General features: G+C 35.0%; 1 pseudogene; it reads right to left on the bottom strand.

The window, feature by feature from the left end:
- Window positions 1-2,427: 2,427 nt before the first annotated feature.
- Window positions 2,428-3,227, bottom strand: LOC101699390 (palmitoyl-protein thioesterase ABHD10, mitochondrial pseudogene; annotated as a pseudogene).
- Window positions 3,228-7,005: the final 3,778 nt, after the last annotated feature.

The following is a 7,005-nucleotide window of genomic DNA, read 5'->3' as shown; positions in this document are numbered from 1 at the left end:
TAATATTTACTTTACTACGTTCCAATCTATACAACAATAAAACAATATAAACTACAAAACTATAAACTATAAAAACTATATATAAACTATAAAACAGTTTTTATGGAATTTTTTTCACAATATATTTCTTTTATAGCATCATCAATGATATGTGCTTGGTAAGTAGTAGATTCTGAAGAAATGCCAATCAAATTCATCTTGTTAATGAATAAACAGTGAATATTTCACATGCACATACAGACCTTAGAGAGATGTTACCAATCACTTTTTTTCTAGTTAAGGGGATAGTTTTACAATCTGTGTCTCCATTATTTCTAGGTATGTCTATGTCTTTATTTTGTGTATTCTTTAGACAGTAGTCACAATGTTCTTTTTAATTCCTGCAGAACATTTTGTACTGAAGTAATTTCAATTCCATTCATAATGTAATTATATGCTAAGCATCTGTTATGTGTCAGCTTCTATTTTAAGTGGTAAAAATAGGATGGTGAATGTAAGAAAATGTCCCTGTTTCCAAGAATTAAATTTGAGATATAGTAGTAGAATTAGGAAATAAAACAGATAATTCAGAAATGCTTCAACAACAATAAATTAAAATTAGCTTTAGATTATATGATTATGGAATGTGTTTATGATAAATTTAAACAGAAATCTGATGAAAAGAAACAGCTGTACAATGATATGGCTGCAGAGGATCATAACTGAAAGAATAAAAACATGGCCATACTGAATCAAGAATAGAGTTGGCATGCAGAGATTGTAAGTTTTTACACAATTTTAACTTTTGTCCTATATTTTATATACTGTACATATTAACCAAAGTTACTTGTTTTTGTTGAGTATATATACACTGTTCCAAGGCACCTTTAGAGTACATTAAATAAAAATTATTTTTATGGATCTTAAGTAACCTTAGACAAGTAGTATAATACTTCTCTTTGGAAGAAGGAAATGCTGACACTAAGAGTAAGATAAATTATTTTCTTAAGATTAAATTGTTCAGTTATTATGATAGAATTCCTCAATGTGAAACTATAGCACCACTCTGAATGCATATTACCTCTCATTTACTAAGAACCCATCAGATGAATAAATGTAAATCTAATGAAGAGGTTTAAAATTAATAAGGATTTTTGTAAGCAGAAACACATATTCACACATTATGTGCATGGCTTGTAGAACAAAAAGTGCTATCTAGGTCATTTCTTATTTGAACCTTGCCATGCCCCTAAGTTTGCTGTTCTTGGCTTGTTGTTATAGGATTCCAGTGGCACTCAGTTCCCACAGTTCAAGGAGACCACTAACCTTAGTCCCTGTGAATTTTTAAGCTTTTCCTCAAAATAGCCCAATTTTCATGCTTTCTTTTACCTTTTTTTGAGATCCTAGGAGATTGGATCCTTTCATCTCTTCTCTGAATTTAACATGTGTGTTAATGCATTCTTAAAGTTTATATATTTGTTTGAGCTTGTTTTTTCCACACAAACAAAAGAACACCTTTTGTCTTTCCTGTATGGCAGAAACTTCTGACATACCTCACATGATTACATCAGATGTAATGTTTTCTAGATTCTTTGTTATGCTTTACATAGGAATACCCTATGTATTGCCTACTTCATTTTGTTTTTTTTTTTTTCCTCAGCTAACATATATATTCCATATCCTCAATAGCTTTCAAAGGGGAAGGAGAAGGAATAATATTAAGGTCTGAAGATAGCAATAACAAATTATATAAAAAGTATATTGGGTGGTGGTTAAAACTGTCACTACACTTTTGGGCTGTTTTGCTTCTCTTTGATTATTTTGCCTTCCCCCCTTAAAATAGTTGATTAATGATTTATTTTTATTTTTACTTTTAAACTTTATTATGCAGCAGATATTTCTTCAATCATTTCAATTTATTTCAACAAACATTTTCTTGTATTTTGCAGCATTTTAAAATCAGAATTTATTGTATAAATTTCTATATATAAGAGAAACAAACAAAAACCAAAGTATTCAAGCTTAATTGATAATTCTAAGTAGATAAGAACATAAGAGGTGGCCCAGCTAATATATTCATAAGAAAGGTAAACATCTCTTGGATTAAAAAAACAGGAATTATTTTAATAAAAAATGAAAGATTATAGGAAGGAGAAAATTGTCCAAACAGCAGCCAATATTTTTGCCACAATTTGTATTATCTGTGAGAGACATCATTAAATAAATGCTTATCTGATATTTACAAACAGAGGTGAGAGGGAAAAGCCTAAAGGATCAAGATCTTTGATTTTCTATTCCCCTTGCAATCTTCTGGATATATCAGTTTACATACCAATTAAAAATATGATTATAGTTAACTATAGTTGAAAGTTTGTCTATTAAATCATCAATAGTGTAAGTAAGAATCTGCATGTCCGCCTTTTCCTTCATTCGGTGATCACTATCTTTTCAGAGGATGACATCCACATCAGTGCTGAGCATTCTGTCAGCCACCTGCATGGATTTATGCCAAGGTACAATGTCATCGTTCATGTCATGAAGCAATCTTGCAGGGCAGTTCACAGGAATGGGGCTATGTTACAAGCAGTGGTGCTTTGCTTCCTTAATGAAACTGTACTGAATGAGATGAAAGCTGTCTTCATGGTATTGTGATGGCAGGGACCATGTGCCTTTTATCTCTACTTCTTTTTTTACCTCCACAGGAAGGTGATTGAACTGTGTCACTTGGGCATTGGCAGCTGTGGCTACACCAACAAGAGCCATGACCTTTTCTGGTCGTGCAATAGCAGCAGAAGCATAAGCCACCTACCAAGGCTAGATCCAACCAGTATCTGTGATCCTACAGCTATATCATCAATTATAGAAAGAGCATTTTTTCTCCATTTCCCCACTATGCATTCTTCTAAGTTACTCTCTGAATTTCCAGCTCCTGAGTAATCAAACCTTATGTAGGCACGCCCTAGCGATTTGCAAAATTCCTCAATCGCCAATGCTTTTGTGCCATTCATGTTAGAAATGTAGCCAGGGATGAAGATAATTCCCAGATTTTTGCCTTTTAGCCTCTTATAAGCCAGTTTTGGAAGGTCTGGTCAATTAAGGAAAGAGAATGATGTCTTTTGTCTGCAAGCTGGGAGCCCCTGGGGCTTCCTTGTTAGTAACATGCTGAAGCCCTGGTGGGGGCAGAAAGAGGCCTCTGCCCAGCCCCAGCTGCAACAAGACCCCCAAGCGGTCAGGACCACGCCCACCATTTTCCCATCCGCCCCTGTGCTCCGGACTGCCAGTTGATTAATGATTTTGAGTTCATTTATATTTGAGATTTTCTTCTAGCATTTAATTATTGAAATCACTGCATATTTAAAAGAGCTTGTCATCAGAACGGCAGGAAAATGTTGTATGTTTAGTGTTGAAAAACACTATCAGTTTCCTGAGAGTCCATCCTTGGGTGGTAGGAATGACTTGCCTCTTCATAATTCATAATCGAGTCACAACTTTAGGGTCCACATGAAAATGTTAATATTATCTTCAAAATACAACACCCAATGAGAGATTGAGTAGGATCTTCAAGTCTTGATACTTTTCCCATTCGTAAGGATTAAATGTGTCCTTATGTCTCTTAAGCTTTTACCCTAAGTTGACTGTAAACCCAAAGCATCCCTGTGGTTACTTGGAAGTGAACTTTATAGGTTCTTGTTGTTTTATTTCCACATAAAGCCATTCCCATTAGCCTTTGTTATTTAGGAGTTACTAGTGACATTTTGTTATCATTTACAGTATTACAATAGACTTATTCATTTGAAATATAGTTTTCCTAGTAGAAGTTAAACATAGATGGGAAACTAGTTACTTTTACACATTTTGGTATCTCAATCCATTTTCCAAATGATTTTGTTATTCCTAAGAGAAAAATAAGAAATTTTTACTTGACTGGATAAAGTTTTTTATTGGCTGTCTACAATCCCCATGGAAATGATCAAATTCATTAACACATTCTGGAAAAACAACCGTAATATTCCTTTCATTTTAATTTAAACTCTAGTGAGCCTCAACACCCTATCTTATGTTAGTGATAGAGCAATTCAGTTTATAACACTGGAAACCTTTTCATTTCTTCTCACTTTCCCCTGGAATATTTTTATCTACTGCTTGCCTAACTTAAATTTCTCAATCTTTATGATATAAGTAGAATGTCAAGGTGACATATGATTAATCCTTTGACTTCTCTCTTGCCTAATTATATGGCTTCTTCATGTAATCATAATATCTTAGGTACATATCTATATCAAATGTTCCTACATTTTGTTGTAGTTTATCACATAAATATCTCTCTGCTAGGAAGTTTGTTCTTTAAACAAGGCTATGTCTTATTTGTCTGCATAGTGTCAAGGTCTAGAGTCTTACAATATGTGTGTGTGAAAAAATATTGAATGATTCAATGGACCATAATATAATCAAGAAATATATACATTTAATAATGTCAATAGAGGACGATACAATAAGAATAGCTCAGTAACAACTGATTTAATAAACATTGTATCAGTTGGAAATTAATCACAAGGAATTCACTTTAGGCCTATTTTCACTTTGATCTTCCTTGTGGAGATAAAAATAACTTTTGATCAAACTTAAAAACCATAATTAAATCACTCTGAGGAGTTATCTTCCCATTTGGAATAGCCTAGAAATCTTTCATCTTAAAACTTAGTCATCTCATACCTGTTCTTTGAAATATTTTTGAATTCATTATATAGGTCTTATAAAAAAAAGAAAAGCAACAATGTATTTTAAAGTTTGAAATATTATTTAGTAAAATAGATCATTTTTTCAATGTTAAGATCATAGCCCTTATATGTGATTATTTTTAATCAACTTCATTTTAATGAAATTTATCTGAAATCTGTCTTTTTATAATTACTAATGTATTTAGTTTCTCATCTGCCAGCTGACTTTTGCCAGAGAAAATATATGTGCTTGCTCATCTATTAATTTAATATTAATCTTTTGTCAAAACAAGAATTTTTAACACTGATTGCCAGCTGTTTGTAAGTTAAGAAGAAACAGTTATACATACTTTATGATCAAGTCCTTAAAATGCAGAATTTTCAGTGCCCTTCAATTGATATTATATTGTAGTTCCTCTCTGTCCTTGGTCTATGAATAAAGTTCAAATTTTAAAGTTATTAAGTTTAAGCAATTGATTGATATTCTCATGTTTCACCAGTTTTTATGACATATACATTTTATAGATCACTGTCATGTCAATAAAAATAGTCTTATTTTTTTACCAGTCATTTCTAAAATAAACTCATGATGGAATATTTCTTGTTAAATTCTCCTGTCAAATCACCCTGCTGCATACAGGCAGGTCTGCCCATGACCTACAGAGGTCCTGAGTCACACAGAACACACCGAATCAGCCTGCTGCAGGTCTGTGCATGCCCTACCGAGGTCTTGATTCACGTGGAAGACACTGAATCACCCCACTGCAGACAGGCAGCCACCTGGTTTCACACTACAAAGATGCAGAGGACACCAGACCACCAGACCAAGGTACTGAGTCCTGCTGTTCCTCGCCCAAAGGTAGGGGCTTCTGAGCCGCCATCCCACTGCTCCTGGTCCAGAGGAAGGGGTTCCAGGCCACCATCCCTTGCACCATTCTCGGCCCAGAGGGAGGGGCTTCTGAGCCACCATCCCACTGCTCCTGGTCCAGAGGAAGGGGCTTCCTGGCCACCATCACTCCCGCTGTTCCCAGCCCACAGGAAAGGGCTTTTGGGTCACCATCCCTACTGCTGCTTGTGACCCCTTTCCAACATCACCCAGCTCAGAGGAGGTAATCTATGCAGGTGCTAACAGCCCCCTGGCCCAGTCGAAATGAGAAAACATGTAAATAAGTCTCAAAACCAGACTTCCACATCACCTACAGCAACCCCAAAGGGAAATGAGATGGAACACTCTGATACTCAACCACCTGGACCCACTGAACTGGCAACAAAAGGGGATCTGGAAAAAATGAAATCAGAAATAATTTCTCAGATAACAGGAGAAATTGTGCCCCTAGTGCAAGACATGATTAATAAATCTAGAGAGGAGCTCAGGAACATGATGGAATCCTAAAGTAGAAAACAAGTGGAATCCATAAAACAGATGCAAATAGATTTGCAGGACATGAAAAACTCCATTGAAAGTCTACACAGCAGAATGAGCCAATGTGAGGACAGAATTTCCGATATAAAAGATAAGATTGCAATTAGTGACCAGGAAAAGAAAAATTGCTTCAAAATTATAAGGGAACATGAGAAATCAATCCAGCAGCTGCTAGATGATGCAAAGAACAATAACATAAGACTGATTGGGCTCAATGAAGAAACAGGAGAGAATGTAGATGACATAAAAAATATCTTCAAAGAAGTAATGGCAGAAAACTTCCCAAGCAGGAGGAAAGAACTTGACATACAGATAAGCAAGGCATATAGGACTCCAAATAGCCTTGATCAAAAAAAATCTACACATAGGCATATAATTGTTAAGATTCCAGATACACAACAGAAGAACAAAGTTCTCCAAGCAGCCAGAGAAAAGAAACAAATCACATACAAAGGAAAGCCCATCAGAATCACAGCAGACTTCTCAACACGAACCATCAAGGCAAGAAGAGCTTGGAGTGATATATTTCAAGCCCTAAAAGAAAACAGTCTCCAACCCAGATTGATGTACCCTGCAAAACTATCTTTCAAAATGAATGCAGAAATAAGATACTTTCATGACAAAGAGCACCTTAGGAACTTCATGAAAACCAAACCAGCACTCCAAAGAATTTTACACAATATCCTAGGAACAGACATTGACAATCACAACCCCAGGAAGCAAAGCAGAATGAACCCATCTGGCATGACAAGAAATTAAATGTAAAGGAAGAGAACCCAACAAAAAGAAAAAGTCATGGCAATGACAAGTCAATACATTTCAATTATAACCATCAATGTTAATGGTCTCAATTCTCCAATCAAAAGAAATAGACTGGCAGAATGG

The sequence above is a fragment of the Heterocephalus glaber genome, unplaced genomic scaffold (assembly GCF_053883595.1).
Source record: "Heterocephalus glaber isolate CG9 unplaced genomic scaffold, H.glaber_assembly_v1.0 deba00000122, whole genome shotgun sequence".
Taxonomy (NCBI): domain Eukaryota; kingdom Metazoa; phylum Chordata; class Mammalia; order Rodentia; family Bathyergidae; genus Heterocephalus; species Heterocephalus glaber.
The sequence above is the reverse complement of the archived record's forward strand: the minus strand, read 5'-3'. Positions and strand labels throughout refer to the sequence as shown.